The sequence below is a fragment of the Podarcis melisellensis genome (genome assembly GCF_964234715.1).
Source record: "Podarcis melisellensis genome assembly, chromosome: 11".
Classification (NCBI taxonomy): domain Eukaryota; kingdom Metazoa; phylum Chordata; class Lepidosauria; order Squamata; family Lacertidae; genus Podarcis; species Podarcis melisellensis.
In genome coordinates, this window is record NC_138543.1 from 25,840,197 (window position 1) to 25,867,490 (window position 27,294).

Sequence of the window (27,294 nt, forward strand, 5' to 3'; positions counted from 1 at the left end):
AGAACAGAAATCGTGCTCCAGTGACGCAGCAGCAGCAGGAGGCCCCATTAGCTAAAGTGGTCTTCAGGTTAAGAACAGTTTCAGGTTAAGTACGGACCTCCAGAATGAATTAAGTACTTAACTCGAGGTACCACTGTACTGGAATTGCTAGTCTTGCACTGTTTTGGTTTCTTTGAATAAAGAGCTCACTCTCACCCCTCCCATCTTTCCTGTCCTCTGAAATAAAAACCTAAAAGCCAAGATATAATGCAAGGTTGGGTACAGATAGCTATCAGGTTTGACCGTGAGACATTGCCACAAAATAGACAAAAAGAATACAGTGGTGCCTCGCAAGACGAAATTAATTCGTTCCGCAAGTCTTTTCGTCTTGCGTGTTTTTCGTCTTGCGAAGCACAGTTTCCCATAGGAATGCATTAAAAATCAATTAATGTGTTCCTATGGAAACCGCCTTCAGACCAGGTCCGGGGACAGTCTGTCCCCCGACCTCTTCTGAAGGCCGGCAGGGGGCGAAAGTCTTTGCTTTCCCCCCCCCCCCCCGCCTGCCTTCCCGGGACAGCGGAGACTTCTCCGCTGTCCTGGGGCGATCTTAAAATGCTGGCGGGCGGCAGCGAAGGCTTCGCTGCTGTCCCCTAGCATTTTAAAAGCCCCCGGGACAGTGGAGACTTCTCTGCTGTCCGGGGCGATCTTAAAATGCTGGCGGGCGGGCTGGTCCAGGACCTCTTCTGAAGGCAGGTGGGGGGCAAAAGTCTTTGCTCCCCTCCGCCTGCCTTCAAAAGCCCTCCGGGATAGCGGGAAGCGCTTCCCTGCTATCCCGGACTGCTTTTAAAATGCTGGCGGTGGGGAGCAAAGCCTTTCAGCCCCCGCCGGCCTTCCTGGACCTCTTCTGAAGGCCGGAGGGGGGGGCGAAAGGCTTTGCTCCCCACCGCTAGCATTTAAAAGAGGTCCCCGGAGATTTCCCTATGGGCTTTCTTCTTGCGAAGCAAGCCCATAGGGAAATTCGTTTTGCGAAGCGCCTCCAAAACAGAAAACCCTTTCGTCTAGCGGGTTTTTCGTCTTGTGAGGCGTTCGTCTTGCGGGGCACCACTGTATGATGAAATTTTCCAGGGGAGTGAGAAATTAAACGCTAGAGCTGAGCTGAGCCAAGAAAATTTATGAGGTTTTCCTGTTACTTACTCTCTCTAGAAAAGAAGGCCTCTACACACAATTTTCTCCAAATGTTCCCCACCATTTTTTTGTGGTGATTCCCCCCACCATCCTTGCTGATTGCCAACACATACAATGCACCAGAATAACACTAAGTTTGGGGCATTGTGGTGGTTGTAAAATGATAGCCAAGCTTCAAGTACAGTGGTACCTCTGGTTGCGTACTTAATTCATTCCGGAGGTCTGTTATTAACCTGAAACTGTTCTTAACCTGAAGCACCACTTTAGCTAATGGGCCTCCTGCTGCTGCCGTGCCACCGGAGCACGATTTCTGTTCTCATCCTGAAGCAAAGTTCTTAACCCGAGGTACTTTTTCTGGGTGAGCGGAGTCTGTAACCTGAAGCGTATGTAACCTGAAGCGTCTGTAACCTGAGGTACCACTGTACAATTGTTGCCACTATCATTTGCAAAAACAAAACCTTGGGGGGGTGGTGAAGGCATTCTCCTACTACCACAGAGAGTCCCAACCCTGAGAAACTTGTGGAGAATTTCTCCTCCCCTTGGAGAAATTGGTGAACCCCCCCCCCCCCAATTCTCTTCCTGTAAATAGGGTGGAGAATTTTAATAGGCCATTTGCACACAGCTCTGATTAAAACACAGTATAAGAAATGTAAGGAGAAGGAATCTTTCTATGGTAAAATATTTCTAATTTGCCTCTTCAGTTTGATGTCCAGGTTTTCACAGCTGCAGATCAAAAGGAATCTTAGCTTTAAAGTATCTTGTATGCTGATGTTGGTGCTGTGCTGAAAGCTTTTTCTTTCTTTTTTTAAGTTTCTCCTGAGAGCAAAATCATTTGGTTATCCAACTACTGTCAAGTTAGAAGCCATCTGGCATAATGTGCAGTGTGGAAATGGCTTCAATAGTAAGCAAGTCAGGTATAGTCTCCCTGGCATTAAATGAAGCTAAAACTGACTGCATTTTTAAAAAATCATTACACACTTCCAGAAATTGGAGGGTGATATGTGTGTGCTTCTTGCTTTTATACGTATTATGCTGTCATCATTATCTAACAAAATAAGACGAACTCTGCGAAAAGGATCCCTCAAAATGCTGAAGTATCATTTGTGCCAATTTTACTACACAGTAAATCCTCTTGAAAGCTTTCCTGGCAGACTGTTATATATTAATTTTAGGTCATAATGAATATGTGTCAGTTGTGCTAATATTGCCGGATGATCTACTTCAAATTGCAACTGTTATCTCCAAGTAGGGAGCAGTGGAGGAATTATTTAACCAAGAAAGACCTTCCTCACATTTATGAAACTTGTACCAATGTCCAAAGATCTCAAGGTGAAATTGCAACAATTTTTTTCATTTTATTTTCACCACAACTTTGTAAGTCAGAGAGAGAAACCTTGTTCAGACCTTCCCAAATGCCTAGCCCAGGCTTCCTCAACCTCGGCCCTCCAGATGTTTTTGGCCTACAACTCCCATGATCCCTAGCTAGCAGGACCAGTGGTCAGAGATGATGGGAATTGTAGTCTCAAAACATCTGGAGGGCCAAGGTTGAGGAAGCCTGGCCTAGCCTGAAGACAGGGCTTTCTCCCCCCCAGCCAGAACTTACCAGAACTCAGTTGCAGCACCTCTCAGGTGGCCGCCATTGCCAACGAGGGAGGTGTTCATGGTGAGCACTGCACAAAAGTATGTGCCAGACATGCCTCCCCCAGGGAGGGCATTCCACAACCAACAAAGCCCTACCTTCAGTCTCCATTGGTGGAATGCTGTCCACAGTGAGATGTTCCTGGCACCTTTACTGCTATCTTTTCCACGCCAGGTGAAAAGTGACCCCCCCTCAAGCTTTTGATGGACTATGACTATGACACACCCTCCAACATTTCTCTGACTGTGTTTCCCCAGCCACTCTGGGCAGTTTCCAACACATTTTAAAACATAAAAAATAAATATTAAAAAAACTCCCCTATACAGGGATGCCTTCAGATTTCTTCTAAAGGTTGCATAGTTACATATCTCCTTGCTCAGCAGCTGCATAACCCCATACCCACCAAAGTTTCTCTGATGAAAATAGGGACATCTGACCATACCCTCAAACATTTCTCTGATGAAAACAGTGATGTCCTAAGGAAAAGCGGGACATTCCGGGATCAAATCAGAAACTGGGATGGCTCCTGTAAATCTGGCACTATCCCTGGAAAATAGGGAGTCTGAAGAAGTGTGCATGCACACGAAAGCTCATACCAATAACAAACTTAGTTGGTCTCTAAGGTGCTACTGGAAGGAATTTTTTGATTTTTTTGATTTTGTTTTTGCTATGATGATGTTATTCACTGTTAGTGTGCTGTTAAGGCTTTCTGCTGCTGTTAAATGGAGTCGGGTTGCTTTGTGTGTGTGTTTACAAATTGCCTGTTTTTGTGAGGCAGAGCATTCCTAACTCCCTGCTGCCACTGCTGGGACTCTGCAGAACAGTTGTGCCATTGCTGCATCAATGACCTGGTAACTTACAGCAGTGGAGGAGGGCGGAGGTGGGGGTAGGAATATTGGGCCCTATCCCTGCACCAGCCATGCCCAACCCTCTACCCACTTGCATGTTCAGCAAGTGGTAAGGGGAGGTCTGCGCCAACTGAGCCATCAGAAGTGAGCAGAGGGATGCTTCCACACAGTCCAAACACCTCAGAGTAACAGGGATTTGGATTGCAGCTTAAATATGTTTATATTATGCATGATTTGTGCCTGTGCTTATGATTTTAGTATGTGCTAAGTTGCTTGGCGACTGACAGTAATAAAAGCAGGAGCTGGCGAATGAATGATGATCATCTGAAGATGATCTGATTGCACAGAGGTTAGAGCAGGGGCTACTGAGTGTGACCCTGCACCCCACTTCAGGCATTCGGTCCATGGATGGAGTAGAGGTCTGTACAGGCCTTTGGCTTCCCCCCAAAAGTAATGGTTGTGTAGATATTTCAATTCCTGCCAGCCTGGCCCAAGAGTCTGCTAGCCACTGCTCCACACTGACTCATTTATCATATGCTTTTAAGTCTGATGTTTTTATTTCTAATTCATTTTATGTTTCATTTTGCCTTTTTTGTGGTCTATTTGCCTAGTGGGCTGCAATTCCAAGCAAGCTGCTTTCGGAGAGTGCAGCCAGACAATCAATATAACAGCAATAAACCAAATATGTCACAGTTCGGGAGAATTAATTCACATGGAGTACTAGGGAGTTTCTTAGTACATTACGCAAAGTTTATGGAGTCACATTCAAGATTAATTTGTAATGGAGTAGGAGGAGAAATGTCTAGGAGGAAAAAATGTTTGCTTCACTCTAGTTTGGCACCAGATCGGGGGAAGGGGGGGAACAGTTTGAACCTGTAAGCAGAGATAGTGAGTTTATTTGATCAGGTGCGCGATTCCAAGTATAGTTATGAGACAGCTATTTGTCACGCCAGTGCTGAGAATTATCAACATCCCAATTCCTGACATTGCAGAAGTCATTATTGCCCAGATCCTATGTGGCTTCCAGCTCAATCCTACATTGATTATTTATTGATATTTAACTGAATGTGCTACTGATGGCTTTTCTGTCTTTAGTGATGTATTTCTTCGTAATCTTGGTTTAAATAAATTTTGCTGTTTTTTTTTTAAAAAAAATATTATCTTACTGTGTTTTATGTAAACTGCTTTGGGATTTTGCCTATTAAGCAGTATACCAATATTATTATTATTGATGATGATGATGATAAATATTTCTACTCAGAACTAAGTCCCATTGATTCAGTGTGTCTAAGGTCAATGAGCTTAAGAACATTAAGAGGAACATTGCTGGGTCAGGCCAAAGACCTATCTAGTCCAAAGCCTTGTACTCACTGTGGTCAGTCAGAAGGACATGAACATGGTAGTCCTCTCTTGGTTGTGATTCCCAGCAATTGGGAATCAGGAAAAACTTTTGAATGATGAGAGATGTTCGACAGTGGAATGGACTACCCTGGGAGGTGGTGGACTCTCCTTTACAGGAGGTTTTTATGCAAAGGTTGGATGGTCATCTGTCATGGATGCTTTAGTTGAGATTCCTGCATTGCAGAGGGTTGGGCAAGATGACCCTTGGGGTCCCTTCCACCTCTGCAATTCTATGATTCTATGGCCTGGTTTTGAGAGGCACACTGCCCCTGGTACAGGGGTGGATTTAGGGCAGTGCAAGTGGTGCAATTGCTCTGGGTGTGCAGCTGAGAAGGGTGCCTTCTCAAAGCTTGATATGTGCTTTCTGGCTTCAGGACAGACAAGGTCTTCTGACAAGGTCCCAGAGTCCTCCCTCCTCCTTTCTGAAGCCAGACAAGTGCTTACTGGGCTTTGTGAGGAGGTAGGAGGGTTCTAGGACCCTACCAGAGCCTCATGCCTCCTTCCCACTCAATCCTTTGTCCCACTCAAGCTTGTGTCAAATGGCCTCTCATAGTATACCAATATTATTATTATTGATGATGATGATGATAAATATTTCTACTCAGAACTAAGTCCCATTGATTCAGTGTGTCTAAGGTCAATGAGCTTAAGAACATTAAGAGGAACATTGCTGGGTCAGGCCAAAGACCTATCTAGTCCAAAGCCTTGTACTCACTGTGGTCAGTCAGAAGGACATGAACATGGTAGTCCTCTCTTGGTTGTGATTCCCAGCAATTGGGAATCAGGAAAAACTTTTGAATGATGAGAGATGTTCGACAGTGGAATGGACTACCCTGGGAGGTGGTGGACTCTCCTTTACAGGAGGTTTTTATGCAAAGGTTGGATGGTCATCTGTCATGGATGCTTTAGTTGAGATTCCTGCATTGCAGAGGGTTGGGCAAGATGACCCTTGGGGTCCCTTCCACCTCTGCAATTCTATGATTCTATGGCCTGGTTTTGAGAGGCACACTGCCCCTGGTACAGGGGTGGATTTAGGGCAGTGCAAGTGGTGCAATTGCTCTGGGTGTGCAGCTGAGAAGGGTGCCTTCTCAAAGCTTGATATGTGCTTTCTGGCTTCAGGACAGACAAGGTCTTCTGACAAGGTCCCAGAGTCCTCCCTCCTCCTTTCTGAAGCCAGACAAGTGCTTACTGGGCTTTGTGAGGAGGTAGGAGGGTTCTAGGACCCTACCAGAGCCTCACGCCTCCTTCCCACTCAATCCTTTGTCCCACTCAAGCTTGTGTCAAATGGCCTCTCATAGGGCAAAATATTACCAAGATCTGCCCCTGCTGGGAGTAATTAATACACCCCTGGCCACTGAGAGCCTCATCCTCCATTCATTTGCCTAAATCCCTTTTAAAACCATCCAAGTTGATGGTCATCACTATACCTCATGGAAACAAAGGTGCCTATGTGGTCTACACTTCCTTTTGTCTGCCCTGAACATCCCATCATTCAGCTTCATTGGATGGCCCTGGGTTATGGCCGTAGTACTACAAGAAATGGAGCTCCCAATCCACTTTTTCCACAGTATCATGCATAGCTACCATGTTCCCCTCTTGATTACAGAATTGCAGCTTTAGCTGAGCGTCCCTTACTGGGGCAGACCACGGTTCAAGCTGGGTAATGCAGACAAAAGTAACACATCCCATGACAAAACATTTCCTGCATTGCACCACTTCAGCCTGCAGATGAAAATTGCAGGAATGAATGTTCCCTACACCGGGGTAGCATTGGGGGTGGGGGAGGAAGGGGAGGAGCCAAGCCCTCCCCCCCCCAGTTTTTCAAAGATGGGGCCAGGCAAGTACAGGGCAAGCCAGTGTGCTAGCCCCGATGTACTGTAAACTCACAGGGCTCAGCCAAATTGGGGCACTCTTTGTGGACATTTTCAGCAGTGTCAGAAGTGATCTTTCAGTGATTATTTTTTTTAAAAAAATGTGTGTGTGGTTATATTGAACATAACCTAAGTAATCAAATCAGGCTAGCGACATTACGATCTCTTCGACCTTGAGAAGACCAAGGTTTGAATCTTTGAGAAGCCCCCATGAGGGGCTCTATCCTCAATATATATGAGGATAAACGGTTTGAATGGTGTGTTTGTGCACATGTGGAATTTACAGGGAAATAGCTGCAGCTCGGTGGTAGAGCACATTATTTGCATACAGAAAGTGACAGGTTCAATCTGCTGCATCTCCAGACAGAGCTAGGAAATATTTTCTCCTGAAACCCTGGAGAGCAGCTGTCTGCTGTAGGAACAATGCTGTACTAGATGGTTCAGTGCTCTGCCTTGGCATAAGGCAGCTACCTGTGTGGGCAAGTGTTGAGCTCTTCAGAGGCTGGACAATGCTTCTTGGATAAGTTTATAAACAAATTAAATAAAATCCCTCTTCCCCTAATAGCTAAGCTCCTAGTATTTCTTCTTGCTTCCAGGCAAAACAAACCAACTATTATATTATAGCAGGAGAATGAAAATCTGCAGTCTTTGTCTCTACATATATAAACAGGTGGCAGGCTGTGCAGAACTGCAGTAATGAAAATAATGCAGCAGTGAAATAATGGCAAGGATATCTATTTACTTTCAATGTACACATCTATATTTAAATGGGCATTTATTTATATGTGTATTTGCACATACACAAATGTTTGCTAAGAAATGTTGGTGCAAATGTGAGCATACAGAAATACAAAAATGATAAAGAAGTAAGGATGTCTATTTCTGGAGCAATCCCCAAATTCCAGACCAGACTCTGGCATATACTGATAAGAAATGTCAAAAATTCTCTGGCTTGGCTAAATTAATATCAGAGGGAGTAACACTGAATTTCTGGTTCATTTGACAAGGATTGCTGCTGTTGATAAAATGGGGCAAGGAATGAAGTACATTCTTATGGTTCCTACAATATCCCCCCCCCCCAGCTGCAACCTAAGCAAACTCACTGAACAGCATTTGTTTGAAAGGGACCCAAAGACATCAACCCCCCCCCCCACTGCCACACCTAATCCCAAAGCAGTATTAAATGGAGGGGAAGTAATACCCATGTTCAAACCATTATGGTCTGAAGCTCAACATCAAAAAAACTAAGATCATGGCCACTGGTCCCATCACCTCCTGGCAAATAGAAGGGGAAGAAATGGAGGTAGTGAGAGATTTTACTTTCTTGGGCTCCATGATCACTGCAGATGGTGACAGCAGTCACGGAATTAAAAGACGCCTGCTTCTTGGGAGAAAAGCAATGACAAACCTAGACAGCATCTTAAAAAGCAGAGACATCACCTTGCCAACAAAGGTCCGTATAGTTAAATCTATGGTTTTCCAGTAGTGATATATGGAAGTGAGAAAGAAGGCTGATCGCCGAAGAATTGATGCTTTTGAATTATGGTGCTGGAGGAGACTCTTGAGAGTCCCATGGACTTCAAGAAGATCAAACCTATCCATTCTTAAGAAAATCAGCCCTGAGTGCTCACTGGAAGGACAGATCCTGAATCTGAGGCTCCAGTACTTTGGCCACTTCATGAGAAAAGAAGGCTCCCTGGAAAAAACCCTGATGTTGGGAAAGAGTAAGGGCACAAGGAGAAGGGAATGACAGAGGACAAGATGGTTGGATAGTGTTCTCGAAGCTACCAGCATGAGTTGACCAAACTGCGGGAGGCAGTGGAAGACAGGAGTGCCTGGCGTACTCTGGTCCATGGGGTCAAGAAGAGTCAGACACGACTAAACAACAACAAATACCCATGTTGCTATTGCTTACGTTTGGGTTTTAGATCTTCATATTGCAGTGCAAATAGAGCCATGGCATTTCAGTAACTCACACCATATCACTGTATGACCCAGACTAGAGGAAGCCTAGCATCCTATGTGACACAGCAGGAAATCTGATGGATCACTACTTACACCCAGAGACACTTCTGCTCCAAGCATCTTCTTGTGCAGTTTGGCTGGCTCTACTTCCAAATTCTGTTTTGCCCAGAACAATGAACCTTTCCTTGTGGTTTTAGAAGCCACTAGAAGTCTGTTCTGCAGAAAGGGGAAAGTGCAGCTAAGTTCTAAATTGCAGCCAACTCAAGGCAATCAGTGTTAACAAATACTGAAGGCATGCTGGGTTCTTCATTGCTGAAAGGAGATCCATCTCCTTTCTTTCGGGAGGAAGACCTGTGATAAGGAAATCACATCTTTCCAGTGCATTACAGGGGTGTTTGTGCAAACTCCCTTATGCATTCAATGAACACATGAGAAGAGGGAACATACCTGCTGGAAGACCCTCAGTCAATTTCTGGCAGGTAAAGCAAATTCTGAGGTCTACTGGTTCCATAGGACCCACTGGGGCTGACACTAAGATTTCAATTTTTTAAGAAGATTTTTAAAAAAAGAAAATAAAGAAATTAATGGACTTGTCGCCATACTATCAACACTGGGTCAGACAGCTCTTTAGCACCCATCATCAGTGGTTGCTTCAGAACAATTTGGGGGAAGAAACAAGATAGCAGCTGCTGTAGAACCATGCCAGCATGGGGAGGAGAAGGCAGGAAAGTTACATGGAACTGCTAAAAGTCATTGCACTGGCATTAACTTTATATTTGGCTATGGCACTATGTAGCTTAAACAGCCCCATCCACACAGTAGAGGAAAGCACCAAAGGAATGGGGAAGACAAGAGACCATATATTTGCAGACGAGTGTGTGTGTGTGATGTACACACGCACACAGGAGCCAACTCATAGGCACTAAAGTCCTTTGGCCCCCCTTAAATATTTGAGGGGGACAGGGCCTCCAAAATTTGATGGGCAATGCCATTTAAATAGTGTGCATGCATTAGATCTTGTGATTGATTATGCGGCGCGATGCTTACCTGCCCCCCCCCCATAATTTTATTCAAGTTGGCACCTGTGTGTGCGTGTGTGTGTGTAAACTCCAAGGCGAAAACAAAAATGGGAGAAAGGATCACAAACAACCAAGTGAAGCCTGAGTGTGCTCAGTGGCTATAGAAAGTTAGCTGTGCAGGGAGGAGGGTGAAAAACTGGGTGGGAGAGGGGATGGAATGAAGCATCCTGAAGAGGAGAACTTTACACGGCATGACCAGTTTATATTTATGGTCTTCAGCTTCTTTAACATTACAGCAGGGCATCACTTGTAAACCATTGCAGGACTCGTGTCAGATTTTTTAAATAAATAAATAAATAAATAAATAAATGTAATTGCATGGACTGCAAGAAGATCAAACATATCCATTCTTAAGAAAATCAGCCCTGAGTGCTCACTGGAAGGACAGATCCTGAATCTGAGACTCCAATATTTTGGCCACCTCATGAGAAACGAAGACTCTCTGGAAACAACCCTGATGTTGGGAAAGATTGAGGGCACAAGGAGAAGGGGATGACAGAGGACGAGATGGTTGGACAGTGTTCTCAAAGCTACCAGCATGAGTTTGACCAAACTGCGGGAGGCAGTGGAAGACAGGAGTGCCTGGTGTGCTCTGGTCCATGGGGTCACAAAGAGTCGGACACGACTAAACGACTAAACAACAACAACAATAATAATATGCACACTAGCAAGCCTTTCTCCTCCACTACACAATTTCTTTCTCAGTTTGCTCTTCTTGTTTGTCAACTTTGTGCTTCTCTCCTCCAGGCTCAATACTAAGCCACACAATCTGTAATTGTTTAACATTCCACTCCACCCACCACCTGGAAGGCTCTCTCTCCCATGGCATCCCTTATGAGTGGGCTACACCTTAAGCCCTTTCCTCTTGCAGGGCCATCCTATCCAGCCTAAAACACACCTGGGTCAAGCTTTGATGTGTTGTTTGACTTCATCTGTCTGACCTGTTGCTTGTGGCTAACAGGCAAGGCACAGCTGAAATTAAGTAACGTTGATTTGAGGGGACAATAGAATTGGTTGCTATTGATTTTGTTATTTACTTCTGTTTGTAGCCGTAACTTGGAATGAATAATAAGCACAAGTAAATTGTGGGGTGGGGGGGCAAACCTGAGAAGGGAAAATTGGACTGCGAGTGTCTGCAGTAATTGTGTGTAACCAACGTGCTGAAATGAGAAGCAGATTGCAAGGGAAAGAAGTGCCTTCGCTTTCTGGGTAAGTGCAATTTGTACGGAGGAAGGTCACCTTGGAGTCCTCGTGTAGCACTAAAGTTATCTCCCCCCCACCCCGGTACCTGATAATGAGAGGTTTTGTCAAATTGACATGATAAATGGAAACATGAAAAGCCATGCAAAGTAGCAAAGAGTCTGTTGCTGTAATTGATAAAATATGTAACCGTCAAAACTACGGGAAGGTAAATGTGGTTTTAGTGCTCACACTTCTCCCTAAGCCGCCTACTATTACTGAGGTTAGAATGATCAAGCTGCTCCTCTCATCCAACGTTTTAATTTGCTAACAGTTTATTGCTGCCACAGTTTATTATGAAAATGTACTGGCTCTGTCATGCTGAGGTTTCTGTTAATGCTGCCAGCGCAATCTGCAGTCCAGTTAAAACCAACTGTCTATGTATTTTACAGTCGGTCCCATCCTGAAGGCTGAGCCCGGGCGATGATTGAAAAGCAAAGCTATTTCATTACGCAGAAGAGAACTTCACCACATTGCAATATCCTTAAAGGTCTCCACATTTCTCTGCCAATGTAACCCTCCCCCCTCCCCCCCCCCATCCTGAAAACCAGCCTAAACCAATGTCTCTTAGTCTAGATGTTATGGTAGACTGTTATGGTATAGACTGTGAGGGGAGAGACTCCATCAGATAAGGCCTCCTTCCACCTGCCTTGCCCCACCCTCCGGAGCTGGGTCTCCTCATAAGGAAGCTGTTCCTGGAGGAAGAACTGTGAGGGGAGAGACTCCATCAGGCAAGGCCTCTTTCCACCTGCCTTGCTCTACCCTCTTCTTCTCCATGTGTATTGTATTGTTTGATGTACTGTGGCTTGCTGTTGTTTCATTGATTATAGTTTAGATATTATTGTAACTGTTGAGTGGATTTCTGTTTAACTTTTATATGTTGATATTATTATTTTATACTATTCTAATGATTGTTGAATGTTACTTTTTTGATGGAGGTTGCCTATTTTAAAGTTATGTTCTATTATCACATTTTTGTTTTGCATTAGATTGTTATAAGATGTACATTTTTTGTTTCTTCAGCTTGTAAACCGCCTTGAGTATTGTAAGATAGAAAGGCGGTATACAAATTAAAAATGATTATGATGATGATGGTAGACATGTCAGCAAAGTAGCTGCTCAGGGTCTTCTCCTCTTCTTATTTCTTCCTACATCCAGGCCTGGCAGGCTACGGGTTGCACCATCCTGCGTGGTGTCAGGAGAAACTGTGAGGACTGGTGTAGCTAAGGTCACACCGGTCTGCACTGTGTTTCCCAACACCACAAATACTGGTGTGACCTCGCGCCAGGCCACACTGGACCCCACAGTGCCTCCCGATGTCACACAATCTTGGGGAAAACCTGGTGCCTCCGACTTCAGGTTCTTTGGCTCAACTTGTTTATTGACCATTTATTGTGATTTCTTTGCGCAAAGCTTACGCACAGGTTAAACTTTACCTTTACCTTTATGTTGTGCTATGCCAACAGAACACTTTAATCTGCTTTAATTGTGGAAACCTAAATTTGATGCACTTGAACCCCTCATGAGTGTGGACACTGTCTCTGTTAATAAACCTGTTATGTTACTTACACCTTTAGCAACATTGTTGGTATTCAACAGGCTACACAGGGAGGCATATTCTTTTTAAAGAGCAAAAGAGATCCCTGCAGGATTTATATTTTTAAAAAGCACTCAAAGGTCACAAGCGTTGTTTAGTTTTATGAATAATATAAAGTCAAATCAAATGGCACCTGTTCTTTATCTATTCTTAATACATAACAAAATAGCATTAGATGGGACAAAGAAAATTGTGTTTCCCTCAAACCTAAACAAAATTGATATATGAATATGAAAGCCATCTAAACTTCTTTTAACCCTAAAGCAATTTCACGGTATGTTAAGAATAAAAATGGGATGTTTGTCCCCATTTCCAACCTACAGGGTGAGCATTGGCATGACTGAAGAGGACTTCCTGTATGTTAATTTCCCCCAGGAGATTCTCTCCCCACAAAATTCCAGAAAGTTCATCCTAAATAAAAAGAAATTGGAGAGAAAATGGTACCTGCATCAGTAGAAATGTCCCTTTTAACATTCCCAAACTGCTGGCGAGGAAACCACTTAGACTACATTAAGATGCAGTTTGTAGGTTCTGTGGAGTCAATGGCTTATTAGTTATTAACTATATGCCACACTTATGCAAATAAGACATAATCTGCGTACACTGAGTCACATGATGCAGTTCATTGAAATTTAAATCAAGCGGCAGCAATTTTTTTTAGGGCTGAGAAGAATGCTATCTATTTACTTTCTTGCCTAGTGACAAAACCCATCCCTGTTCAGAATGCAAAACCATAGAAAAATATTAAGGCTATTTGTGAAAGAATAACTTTGCATTCAAGGACTTATGTGCAGCTAGCATTCTCTGATGCAAGTATTTTATCACTTTTGCTTCCTTTTTCAATCCTCAACTTTTTCTGGTCCAAGTTGCACTCCCCTTTGAGAAGCAAGTTGACAGGTCAGGAAACCTCTCGGGTCCATCCTTTCTATTCTTTTTTGTTGGATATTCAGATAGTTTTTGCAGCACCAGCCTTTGCTTCAGTGCACCAGATGTCGCCCACCGTGGACAGAAATATTCTGTGTTTCTTTTATTGCTTTATTATTCTGCGGTTCTATGGATATTTTACTGAATCTTTTATTATGTTGTTTTGTGAATTTATTGCTCTCATTAGGTATTGTATATGCCACCTTGACTTTTAAAAAAATATTTAAAGGTGGGAAAGAGATGCCTAAAATAAATAAAACGCAAAATAGAATAGATAACCCCAAAAAGGCAGGCCCTGTTACTACACACATGCCAGTTTATCACTGATGACTGAGCTATGAAACCCATCACAGATCAACAATCGCTTCTCAAGCACAACAATTTCCATTGAAAAACATTTCCAGCGAAAACTTAGATAGCCAATTCCAGACAGTGGGTGCCAGGGGATCCCTGCCTGACCCCATGATGGCTATGGTTTGTGCTTTATTGCATATATGTGGAAGACCACTGTGATACTGTGGAGTTAGGGCTGCCATATTTTGAAGAGCATAAAAGAGGACACATTTGCTGACGTCTACTTTTAACTAGACGCGGGTAGTGCTAAACCACAGAGCCTAGGGCTTGCCGATCAGAAGGTCAGCGGTTCGAATCCCCGTGACGGGGTGAGCTCCCATTGTTCGGTCCCAGCTCTTGCCCACTTAGCAGTTCGAGAGCATGTCAAAGTACAAGTAGATAAATAGGTAACACTCCGGCAGGAAGGTAAACGGCGTTTCCGTGCGCTGCTCTGGTTCGCCAGAAGCGGGTTAGTCATGTTGGCCGCATGATCTGGAAGCTGTCTGCGGACAAACGGCGGCTCCCTCGGCCTATAGAGCGAGATGAGTGCTGCAACCCCAGAGTCGTCCATGACTGGACCTAATGGTCAGGGTTACCTTTACCTTTTTACTTTTAACTATGGCTTGCTATAGCAACTTTCATTTTACACACGCATTGGAAAGAGGGTGTGTCCAGGAAAAAGAGGACATATGGCAACCCTGGGATGCATTACAAGACTGGTCCAGTCTTATAGTGGTCAGAATCTTGTAGTGGTCAGCTAATGCTTCTTCTTCTATTGCTTTCTCTAACCTTTTTTGTTGAGTCAGCTACCTAAGACAGCAGGTGCTGGGAGTCTGCTATTTACTTCTACATAGCTGTTGACACTGTCTCAAGGCCAGCTGTCTGGTTAGGTGGATCTGGGATAACCACACAGTTGCCTATAACAGCTGACTGCCACAGCTCACTTACCCATACAAGAATGTAAACATGGTCCAAACTGTTGTATAACCAATACCACAAATGTGATTACTGTATCAATCTGCTGTGTAAGTGTAATGTAGTGAAAGGCAGTATGTCCTATGAGATTCAGACAGTACATAAAGAGATGGGGAAGTCCTGGAACTTTCAATGTAGACCTGGATTGAAGAAGGTGCTACAAGAGTCACACTTATTGATGTCATGAGGGGTTCCCAGCAACTAATTGAAGGGATGTAAGCTCATGTTGTATCGGGGACGCAGGTGGCGCTGTGGGTTAAAGCCTCAGCGCCTAGGACTTGCCGATCGAAAGGTCGGCGGTTCGAATCCCCGCGGCGGGGTGCGCTCCCGCTGCTCGGTCCCAGCGCCTGCCAACCTAGCAGTTCGAAAGCACCTCCGGGTGCAAGTAGATAAATAGGGACCGCTTACCAGCGGGAAGGTAAACGGCGTTTCCGTGTGCGGCTCTGGCTCGCCAGAGCAGCGATGTCACGCTGGCCACGTGACCCGGAAGTGTCTCCGGACAGCGCTGGCCCCTGGCCTCTTAAGTGAGATGGGCGCACAACCCCAGAGTCTGTCAAGACTGGCCCGTACGGGCAGGGGTACCTTTACCTTTACCTTTAAGCTCATGTTGTATTGTTCTGTAGTTTTATGTTTTATGATTTTGTTGCATGCATTAATAAAGAATTTGTAGCCTACACCCATTAGCATGTTCGTTGTCTTCAAACCCTAAAAGAAGCATTGCTTCCCAGCCATACAAGTGTCCTAGCTGTTCAACATCAACATAAAACTGCTGAGAGCTGCCATTCAAATTCAGATGGGTTCAGTAATCGATTGGAACGCAGCCCAGAGAAGATGGGGGTACTGTGAATGGTGCTCAGCCTGTTGACCAAGTCCTAAAGTTGACTTTTGAATACTTTCCATAGACCATTCTGAACCCAGTGGACCACTGCTTATGTCTGTTCTAAAGGACACCCTACTGAGTCCAACAGGGTCTACTCCCAAGGAAGTGGATAGGTATAGGATTGAAGCTTTAAATCATCAAGTGATAATTTAGTGAGTCATATACATGCATGCATGATTTAGCCTTCCGTGTCTCCATTTTACAGATCAGAAATCCAAGCCGCCACAACCAAGCAACTACCATGTAAGCTACAGAGCAGGTTAGACTAACATTATTTTGCCTACCATGGGAGAAATTGGGGTTTCTGGATCACAGCCATTTCCCTTTGGTTATTCCTTGGTTATTGCTACAAAACATGGATGTTATGGGATAGAATATTCTATCAGATGATATATGAAGAAAAATGAAGACAAGGTGTTACAGGTTATTAAGGCTTAGCACAGAATGCTGTAAAATATTCATAGCTTTGACTTACAAAAATATTAAGCAGGGAAGTATAATTTTTTAAAATGCCATTTCTCCCTGTACAACAAAACATAATATTTACCTCTGAGAGTCACTAAATTTGAATAGGATAAAAGTGATAGGGCCTACTAAAGAGTCTTTTTTGCCTTTCAACTTCACACACACACACACACACACACACACACACAAATACCTCCAGCTTTCACAAGCTGAATGCATATATATGTCAGAGCTGATGGCAGTCGGGAGGCAAACAAGCACTGACCAAGAAAGCAGTCTATTAACTGCCTTGTGATATTTTATATGAAAGTGTGGTTTGTAAATATTTAAATAAATGAAATAAAACAGTAGCAAGTATACCCTAATCCACCAGGAAGCTTTTCTCCCCAAGCCCCATTGAATTCAACGACTGTTGAGCAAGAGCACAGTACAAACATGCCAACAACAACAACACATACAGTGTTGTTGTTGTTTTAAAAGAAGATTTAAAAGATCTCTGAAAGTCTGAAGCTTTGTTACCAATCTCATTCTGCACCTTCATCTTCTGGCAAGGTTGCATTCCTGCTGTGATTTTACCACTAGCTTAACTGTTCAGTGCTGAACTGCTGGTAAATTTATTATTATTATTATTATTATTATTATTATTATTATTATTATTATTATTATTATCATTATCATTATCATTATCATTATCATCATTATTATCATTATTATCATTATTATCATTATTATTTTATATTCTGCCCATCTGGCTGGGCTTCCCCAGCCACTCTGGGCAGCTTCCAACAAAATATTAAAATACAGTAATGCATCAAACATTAACCTTAAACAGGGCTGCCTTCAGATGTCTTCTAAAAGTCTGGTAGTTGTTGTTCTCTTTGACATCTGGTGGGAGGGTGTTCCACAGGGCAGGTGCCACTACCGAGAAGGCTCTCTGCCTGGTAAATGCCATAACACTGTACAGCCACCACTTAACAAGCAGTATTAAATTGCAGGTGTCCCCCGAATTAAGGGGGGTTTATGTTCTGAGCCCCCGTTCACATAAGCAAAAATTGTGTGGAGCACCCTCTCAAAGCCTCTAAACTCTTGTTTTCCCCTGCTGTCTAGCTCTCCCTCCTGCTCCCTCTGCATGCAACTATTTCTTCAACTAGAGTTGAAGACGGGTTGGAGGATGTGCGGAAAAGCGAGGGCAGCTGCTACACTACTGCGCATGTCAGCTGCTAGGTGGGGAGGCTGAGCAGCCTAAACAAAGCCCCACTGTGCCTCCAGTCTCTTCGGGCTCAGGGGAGGGTCTCCTCACAAGCCTCAGACACTCTTCAGCTCTCTCCCACCTTGTCCTGATTTGAATCTATTTATTTATCTCCCAGTGTTGCGTGTATACACAGTCGCACACAAGTCGATAGAGTGGAAGTGGGGGGGGGGACGCCTGTACAAGTATTTCCCCTGGGGTGTTTGAAAAAGACAGTGTGTACAATTTGAGAATGGAATCTTCCTGGAAAAGGTAAATGGTTAAAATGTCCTTTAAAATATACACACATGTCACTTGCTCTGGTCCAGTGTGATGTAGTGGTTAGAATGTCACTTACAGTGTAGGCAGATCATTTACACATTGTCAAGGAAGAGAGCCAAAGAGAACACAGATTTGCATAATATTTGCAAGTGCTAATGTATACATTTAGATGCAAATGCAGACATAATTATTATACTTTAAACAGAAATACAGTACATCTCACCACAGTAAGGGGAATTGTGAGCAGATGGCCTGTTTGCTTGTTCAGTCAGCTGTCCAAGTACTAACTGTTGACTGGCAACCTTCAGATAGAAGACTTGTTCAAATAGAGGATTTTCCTCTGGTAGCCCTTGAAATACTCAGTAGACTCAGGTTCCAGCAAGGATGGTCGAATCCATCAATTTCAATTTGTCTCAGATTTTCATTTTTTCCAATCTTAAGATCAGTTCTCAACATGTCCACATTTCAACTTTTTCCAACATCCATTCATTAGCATTTTAGTGCAAATTTCTCCTAACATACTGTTTTTGTATATATGCAAAGCAATTCTGCTCATTTTCATAAGTTAACTCATATATGCATTTTTATGCAAACTTTAACCTAGTATATGCATTTTTGCAATGGAATTCCATTGCAAAAAAATGTCAGAGAACTACAAATTTCAATGGATGACTATGCTTCAGTTTGTGTATTGTTTTGAACAGTGCGAGTTAGGTAGGTTTCCCTTTAAATATAAGCTGAGTCAAATTTGTGCACCATTCTTTGGTAGATTTACAAAAAGAAAAACACACGCCAATAAATAAATTTTAGAAAGGGGTAAGGTTAGATGCAGATGCACAAAGTGTTTTTCTTTTCAAATCAAGACACCTTGTACTCCACTCTGAAACCCCTTTTCTCCTGTCCAGGACAGCCCTGTCCTCTGCCTGCTCCTCAGAGCTAAACAACAACAAACCTATGGTTACGTAAAACATACTCAATAAACACACAAGACATAACCAGCTGTACTTTTGAATAAATAAAGTATACTATTCACTGTATCAGATTGTAGATTTCAACGGAAGTCTCATAAAGTTCAACAAAGCAGAAGACCCAGTGTATCAGTTCTTTCTATATTCCGTTCGTGCATAAGGTCCATACATGTATAAGTGTCTATTCCACCTGTCTGTTTATAGAATCCAATAATCCACATAATTCACCATCCTAGGCTTCATCAGTAGTACAGGCTCATATGTAATGTTACAGGATAATGGATCTTATAGCATAGTAGTGGTTGCACAACTAAGAGCCACTATCCTGTAACATTACATATGAGCCTGTACTACTGATGAAGCCTAGGATGACGAAACAAGGATAATATTCTGGAAATCCTTGTCTTAGACTCTGTGAAAGGATTCTGTGGAAGTGTAACAACCCTTCATGTGCCTTACTGGACTCTATGAACCAGTGGCATAGCGTGGGGGGTGCAGGGGGGGGCTGGCCGCACTGGGCGCAACATCTGGGGGTTAGGGTTAGGGGGCGCAAATCCACGGGTTAGGGGGCACAAATCCACGGGTTAGGGGGCGCAAATCCACGGCTTAGGGGGTGCAAATTACTTGCCTTGCCCTGGGTGCTGACAACCCACGCTACGCCACTGCTATGAACAGACAGGTGGAATAGGCACTTATACATGTATGGACCTTATGCATAAATGGAATATAGAAAGAACTGATCCACTGGGTCTTCTGCTTTGTTGAACTTTATGAGACTTCTGTTGAAATCTGTAATTTGATACAATGAATAGTATACCTTCTTTATTCAAAAGTACAGCCGGTTACGTCTTGTGTGTTTATTGCTCCTCAGAGCTGGCAAATCATGCAGGGCTGTACCTTGTGAGTGGCAGCCTCACCCCCTCCTCGCTTGCACTATGAGCTGCCCAAGGGAGGAGGTCAGCAGTGGCAGCCATGGAGAGGCCATGGAGGGGCAACGGGCTGCTTCCTTGCAGCTGCCACCGCCTCTGCTTGGGACAAGTGCCGGCTCATCCTCCACCCTGAGCTTAGCTGCAGTGGCACTGGCAAGGGGTAGAGGGAAATTCAGATCAGAAACTGGAATGGCTTTCATAATTCCAGGACTGCCTCTGGAAAATCAGGACACTTGGAGGATCTGCAGTAGCTCAGGGGTCGACAACCTAAGGCCCATGCAGTGGCGTAGCGTGGGTTGTCAGCACCCGGGGCAAGGCAAGTAATTTGCACCCCTAACCCGTGGATTTGCGCCCCCTAACCCTACCCCCCAGATGTTGCGCCTGGTGCGGCTGGGCCCCTCCTGCACCCCCCACGCTACGTCACTGGGCCCATGGGCCACAAGACGGCCTACAGGGGTTGTTTAACCAGCCCACAAGCCACCCCTGAACCAAGCCGCCCGCTCAACGAGTCCCCTGCACTAAACCGGCACAGCGCGGTGCGAGGACTCACTTCCGTGGTGCCGGAAATCGTTTCTGCGCAAACGCCGGAAATCGCGAGTGAGATCCAGCCCACAGAGGGATCTCCGCTGGAGTGAACCGGCCCAGGCAAGGTAAACCCTGCCGAACCTTGCAGTAGCTAAACCTAGCTCAGTTTCCTGATGTCCAAACATACCTGTGATCTGGGACCAGTGTTAAACCAAAAATAGGGGGGGGAAATATTCTGAAACCATTGCACTTTGGGAAGACAAAAGGAAGCCCTGGGGGGCTTTACGAGTCAAGGTTTCTTAAATAAAGGCTTTTGATGTTCACTCAAGCTCCACATGAGTGCTGGTAATTCTGTGCTGGCGTAGTAGTGCCTGAAAGGAAGGGGCAATCAAATGTCAGCCACCCGTGAGTTCTGAGGGTAACCCCTGCTGAGGTTAATGTGCTTTCCCAAGTGCCAGGCCATAGCACACGAAGCATAGCCATGCTCTTTTATTCACTCATACGGCGGCATTCAGAAGTCACAGCAATTAAAGACATCTCTCTCTGTTCTGCTAAATAGGTACTGCTGCTTGCTGCATAGAATAGTAAGGCCGGGACTTCATTTATTCTAATTTAATTGTTGCATTTATATCCCACCTTTTCTCCCAGGAGCTCAAGGTTTAGTACACGGTTGTTCCCTGCCTCATTTAATCCCCACAACAACCCTGTGAGGTTGGTTAGGTTGAGAGGCAGTGGCTGGCCCAAGGTCACCCTGTGAGCTTCACAGCAGAGTGGGGTTTTGAACCCTGGTGTGCCAGGTCTTAGTCCGATGCTCTTGCTGCTATACCACACTGGCTCTAGAATTAAAATCAGTCTAGATTATTCAGGTAGTAACAATTGGTCTAGATTAAAATTTGACAACCTATCAAGATGAGGTTAGCGAAAGAGGGGCTCTTTCAGCTAAGTGTAGAAACCACTGAATAAAACTGGAAAGCCTGTCACATGATGTATTTGCAGGTCAGCTGACTGGGTCATGTGATGCTCCTACAGGTCAGCTGATCATCTGTCAAGTCACAAAATAATTTGTTAGGGTGATTTACCTAGAGCAGGCATGGCCAAACTTGGCCCTCTGGATGTTTTGGGACTACAATTCCCATCATCCCTGACCACTGGTCCTGTTAGCTAGGGATGATGGGAGTTGTAGTCCCAAAACATCCAGAGGGCCAAGTTTGGCCATGCCTGACCTAGAGTGACCTTTTCTAATTCAGAACCCACTTTTAACCCAAACATGGATTTGGGGACCCATTTCTTAATATTCTACCATATATTTGCATGGTGGTAATGCTCCCATTGCAACCCACTTTGGATCAGACCATGACTCACTAGTGGATCCTAACTTACCAGTGACCACCATGACAGAAGCCCTGAGGCAAGGGCAAGATATAAGAAGAGAAAAATGGGGCGGGGAGGGGGGAGAGAATGTCAAAACTTGGAATACCTGAAGATATTGAACTGCTCTAATGGTTATCTGATGAGCGATTGGAATTCAAGGGGAGTTAAGGATGTTTAATCAAGCTGTGGCACTGAACAGCCATGGGGAACAATATTTATGTCTAAGAGAATTTAATATTGAGTGAAAGCAAGGAAGCATGTTTTAGCTTTTACAATGAGGCCTAATGCTGAAAGAAATACTCCATGCAGGGCAAATTTGTTTCTCATTCACTTGTTCTGTTCCCGTTTTTCCTAACATATGGCGTGTGAAGGATAGCAGTTTGGAGCCTCTTTTTCCCCCCTTCTAATTTTCCGCAGCTGCCTTTTTTCTGTTTAAATTAGACTGACAGTATTTTTGCCACTTTTGTTAAAGTAAATTAAACCCTACCAGAGCTAAATTGCACACATTTATTTATGATATTCTGATCACACCAAGGGAATGGCAATGATCTGGCATATTGATATACTCAGCAGTAAAGTGAAATTGAGACATTCTTCAAAGTGACAGGCAAGCTTGGCTGAAGAGAGCTTTATTTTGAATATTCTGTTTGGGATGTCTGACACCGCCATTTATGAGTAAACAACAGCTCCATTAAGGAGAGAAAAGTTATCATCTAGCCAAATTGTAGTTGAATTTAATAGGTCTCCAGCAGGCATCCAGATAAGAAAAGAATAAAGAGTACCTAATCCAGCCAGCTATGCCTCTTGAAATGCAGAGGTGTGTGTGTGTATAGACACATAAGTAGGAGGATTTTAAATGCTTCATAAGCTTTCTGTCCTTAATGTCTAAGCCATAAATTCTTGAACAAATTTGCTCTTCTGATTCAGCCTGTGTTTTGAATAAGGTTACAGAATTAATTCTCTGGGCTTGGTGTTCACAATTCCTGATTAAAATATGCAATGCAATTGCATGCTTAATTTAAATCTTCAGCGACTCTCCAAAATGTGCAATTCTAGACTTGTAAACGGTGAGGTAGAGCCAAAAAGGCCCCTGTTCAACTACAATTACCTATAACAGCTTGTGACGGAGGTACGATTTTATGTGTACATATATATATATGTAATGTACAGCTATCAGGCCTTTTTCCAGGCAATAATTGCATAGAAATGTGTTTCTCATTTGACACGCAAACACGCTACGCATTGGGTATGTCCTTAGTCTCCGTCTACAAAATTATGGTGTTGGACATTTATTGTTAATTGGAGCAATAAATACTGATTTCATGAGCTTTCTTAATTAATTTACTGGGAATCTAATTTCACCGGGAACTTCAGCACACATGGTTTGATTGCTAAAACACAAAGCGATTCGGTTGTGGCTATTTTATTGTTCCACAAGTCTCTTTAAAGGGGAAGATAGCCTCCATCTGCTACAAGCAACAGTTAAACGAATGGATGTTTTCAATGCAAAAGAACCCACTAAAGGTTCTACCTGTGCCGAATGTGAACCTTTACCAATTTGTTCAGCCGCCGCCTATGCAATATTATGGGTACTTTCCTATCACTTGGCAGACCGTTTTGAGTCCCATTCAGATTTGCTGCAGTTGAAAAATCTCAGAAAGCTCTTGTCCATTACAATAGTAATAGACGCATGCATCAAACATGAGGATTGCCTGGATTGTGTGCTTATTATTTTCCATCCCAGCAGCCCAGGTAGAAATTCAGTGCTGGTATGGGAAGCAACTGTGCAATCGGAATAGTCCACATGACTATCACATGTATAAATTATTACTGCAATCTAGAGTCCAGCCGAGGAAAGATTTCTTTCACTGGCACCGAGGCAAATCAGTAACATTTACAACACTTGGGACGTCTTATCATATTGAACAAGCATCTGAGGATCTAAGTAGTTTGTCTTTGAATAGATGACAATGTTTCTTTATGTATTTGCTGCAAATGGATGCAATGACAGTATTATAATCAGCCGTGTACAACAAAAGATACTTGGCTTGGAGCAATGATAATGTTAATTGAGTGATTATCTTCTAATCCAGTGGTGCTCAAACTTTTTTCTCTGGGCCATACTTTCAGAATAAAAATTTGCTCACGCCACACCAATTTTTTTATTGAAAAGAAATACTTTGGAAAACAGAAAGATCACAGCTGCGATTGTCCTCAGTATCACTTGATGCTCATGCTCTCATTTTGAAAAGATATCTATCCATATTCTACAAATAATTTATAGATTAGATGATAGATTAGATAGACAGATAGATGGGTGGATAGATGATAGATTAGATAGATGATAGATAGATAGATAGATAGATAGATAGATAGATAGATAGATGATAGATAGATAGATAGATGATAGATAGATAGATAGATAGATAGATAGATAGATAGATAGATAGATAGATGATAGATAGATAGATAGATAGATAGATAGATAGATAGATAGATAGATGATAGATAGATGATAGATAGATGATAGATAGATAGATAGATAGATAGATAGATAGATGATAGATAGATAGATAGATGATAGATAGATAGATAGATAGATAGATGATAGATAGATGATAGATAGATAGATTATAGATAGATAGATGATTGATAGATAGATAGATGATAAATAGAGATGATAGATGATAGATAGATAGATGATAGATAGATAGATAGATAGATGATAGATAGATAGATAGATAGATAGATAGATATAGATAGATAGATAGATAGATAGATAGATAGATAGATGATAGATAGATAGATGATAGATGATAGATAGATAGATGATAGATAGATAGATAGTAGATAGATGATAGATAGATAGATGATGATAGATGATAGATAGATAGATAGATGATAGATAGATAGATGATAGATAGATAGATAGATGATAGATAGATAGATGATAGATAGATAGATGATAGATAGATAGATAGATAGATATAGATAGATAGATAGATGATAGATAGATAGATAGATACTATACTACATTGAAATGTTTAAATGTTTCTTTAAATCATCCTAGCACACTTGCCACCCTCCCCTACTACACTAGAGTGGCATGCCACACCCTTTGAGAACTACAGCTCTAACAGCTATGGTTCCTATGCAACACTCTGAAATTCACTTGGAACTTCCAAGGAAAACTGAATGCAGAAACATAGGGAGTCTTATACTGAGTCAAAGTACTGGTTCATCTGACACAATATGGTCTACGTTAGTACTGTGCCAAATCTGCTCTCCAGTTTCTCGAAAGTTCTCTTCCAACATAAAAGAGGCTTCCATTTTTTCCTACCTCACTCTCAGGGCAGCTTAGAACTTCATTAGAATTTTTGCAAGTCCAGGCTTTCGAGCCTTCTTGTTGCAATCTGGCTGAGTTGCAGTGTGTGCATTTTCTTACTTGGCAAGCCCAGGTGCAGAAAGCCTGCAGCCCACGACAGAGCCAGCCCAGAATTCAAATACCAAAGACATCAGAATTGGGTTGAAAGAAGCCACGAGTTTATTTATTACAGATATAAGCTGGTTTGAGGCAAAGGCATTGGGTATGTAAAGGTAAAGGTAAAGGGACCCCTGACCATTAGGTCCAGTCGTGACCGACTCTGGGGTTGCGGCGCTCACCTCGCTTTATTGGCCGAGGGAGCTGGCGTACAGCTTCGGGGTCATGTGACCAGCATGACTAAGCCGCTTCTGGCGAACCAAAGCAGCGCACAGAAACGCCGTTTACCTTCCCGCCAGAGCGGTACCTATTTATCTACTTGCACTTTTAGGTGCTTTCAAACTGCTAGGTTGGCGGGAGCAGGGACCGAGCAACAGGAGCTCACCCCGTTGCGAGGATTCGAACCGCCGATCTTCTGATCGGCAAGACCTAGGTTCTGTGGTTTAACCCACAGTGCCACCCGCGTCCCAATATTGGATATGTATTTGCTATCAATTAGCCTACCTGCTGTTTGATCCGAAAGGTGGGTTGAACCTGGGTAGATGGTCACCCCTTGACATACATCAAGTGGGACAATCCCAACAGGGCCACCACTCAGAAAGTTTCTATGGCCCATCAGAGACAGAAATTAACTCATAATAAATCTTATTTTTAAAATTACACACGGATTCCATTTCTGGCACATCAGAGCCAGGCCCTGTTACGCATAAGGAAATTTAAAGCAACCTGAATTTGTATTACAGACCAACTAATTACAATTTCATCCAGCATCACTAGTTATGGATGAGCGCCATCACTCAGGCCCATTCGCAATGCTAACTTCCATTTAAAGGAATATCTCTCTGTGAGATAGAGATGGCTAAAATGTCATCCCGGATTTATTGATGTTGCTGAAATGGTATTAAAAATTAATTAGAAGAAACAATAGGAACGAATCTTAAAACACAGCCATTTGTTAATGTGTTCTGCTGCGCCATCTGAGGAATTTAATAGCATATAGGCACGGGATGAACAAATATTTTAACAGCTAATAATTATACTTCTGCATGCATAAATTGAGAGCAGTACTGAGCCTACAAAACTGAAGGCATCGGTTTATTTTAAATTCAAGATAAGCAACTCTAAACTAATTATAACCTTCACACACATATTAACTATAGCTACTACAATGTGAAGTGCAAAACCAAACGGCCTATCCAACCGCAGGCCTTACTGTGATTCACCAGCAATGCTCAGTCCCAGTACCTGTGTTTATTATTAATAGTACAGTGGTACCTTGGGTTAAGTACTTAATTCGTTCCAGAGGTCCGTTCTTAACCTGAAACTGTTCTTAACCTGAAGCACTTTAGCTAATGGGGCCTCCTGCTGCCGCCGCACTGCCGAAGCACAATTTCTGTTCTCATCCTGAAGCAAAGTTCTTAACCTGAAGCACTATTTCTGGGTTAGCGGAGTCTGTAACCTGAAGCGTATGTAACCTGAAGTGTATGTAATCCGAGGTACCACTGTAGTAGTAGTAGTATTTAAATTTGTATACCACCCTATATCCGCAACATAAAATCACAATGTTAAAAAACACAAAATACATAATAAAAACAAAGACAAAGACAACCCAATAATCCCCATCTCCCCCATGCATTATAAAAGGGCATCAGATGCCAATCAGCCAAAGGCCTGGTTAAAGAGGACCATTTTCACCTGGTGCCTAAAGGTGAATAATAAAGGCACCAGCCGAACCTCTTTGGGAGAGCATTCCACAAAGGGGGGCAGCCACTGCAGAAAAGACCTGTCCTTGTGTTGCCACCTTCTGGACCTCTCATGGAGGAGGCACATGAAGAAGGGCCTCAGAGGATGATCTCAGTCTCTGGGTGGGTTCATAGACAAGGCTACTTGGGCAGGCAAGCCCAGAACTTGACTTTGGATCATTCAAAGAAATGTTACAGGACAGCAGCTCTAAGTACTGCTGTGCTGGAAATTTCTCCTGCGTTTCTCCTGCAGCAATTAATAAGAAGAAAAATTATAGAATTATCAAAAGATAATAAATATTAGTTAAATTATCATGGTTTTTGTTGTACTCGCTTTACTCTCAAGGTAGCCAAGAGCAGTTTCTGTCTACAAATGATTGCCACAGTT

General features: G+C 43.2%; 1 long non-coding RNA gene across 1 annotated transcript in view; it reads right to left on the reverse strand.

The window, feature by feature from the left end:
* Positions 1-27,294, reverse strand: part of LOC309380730 — a 745,666-nt gene that overhangs the window by 247,615 nt on the left and 470,757 nt on the right. Inside the window, exon 2 of the long non-coding RNA XR_014173087.1 lies at positions 2,601-2,729. This is a non-coding gene — a long non-coding RNA (uncharacterized lncRNA). The remainder of the gene's footprint in view (positions 1-2,600; positions 2,730-27,294) is intronic.